Below are 545 nucleotides of genomic sequence, written 5' to 3' on the forward strand. Positions count from 1 at the left end.
GTGAAACCATATGTAGGACTATGTGATTGTGTCCACCGAATGTCCTGTGACTGTAAGCAGACTTGTTTGCTGATGAGGTGGCCGAGTGTTTAAGGTGATGGACTGCTAATCCATTGTGTTCTGCACGCATGGGTTTGAATCCCATTCTCATCGTGTGTAATTTTCATTGCATACCATGGCACCAGATGTGTTTAGTGCGTATCTCAGACATGTTTGCATTGATGATGGATGTCTTCATTGCAATGCTATATGATCCTTCAGGATTTCCACAATCTCTTTCTAAGGCATGTTCTCTTGTTACTTTGATAAATTACCAAGCTTCTGTCCATAAAATTTTGCCTTCTGATACTACTGAAAAACAGCGAGCCTAGTTACCCTTTTCCTTAGGAAGCAGACAGTACTCTAATCTCTTAACGCCAAATCTACTTTTGACTACGATGGCTCCTGTGTTACACAAAAGCCTAAATAAAAGTCACACTGCCATTTTTTACCCTTGTCTGAGTACAGTAGTTGTTAGTCTAATGCAGAGGTTTGTAACACTGGTT

The 545-nt window shown here is 40.6% G+C and overlaps 1 non-coding gene across 1 annotated transcript; it reads left to right on the forward strand.

The window, feature by feature from the left end:
- The first annotated feature begins 71 nt into the window (after positions 1-71).
- Positions 72-153, forward strand: trnas-gcu (transfer RNA serine (anticodon GCU)). The gene has a single exon. It is a non-coding gene; the product is annotated as a tRNA-Ser (tRNA).
- The last annotated feature ends 392 nt before the right edge of the window (positions 154-545 follow it).

This window comes from Austrofundulus limnaeus, unplaced genomic scaffold (assembly GCF_001266775.1).
Source record: "Austrofundulus limnaeus strain Quisiro unplaced genomic scaffold, Austrofundulus_limnaeus-1.0 Scaffold6172, whole genome shotgun sequence".
In the NCBI taxonomy this organism is placed as follows: Eukaryota; Metazoa; Chordata; class Actinopteri; order Cyprinodontiformes; family Rivulidae; genus Austrofundulus; species Austrofundulus limnaeus.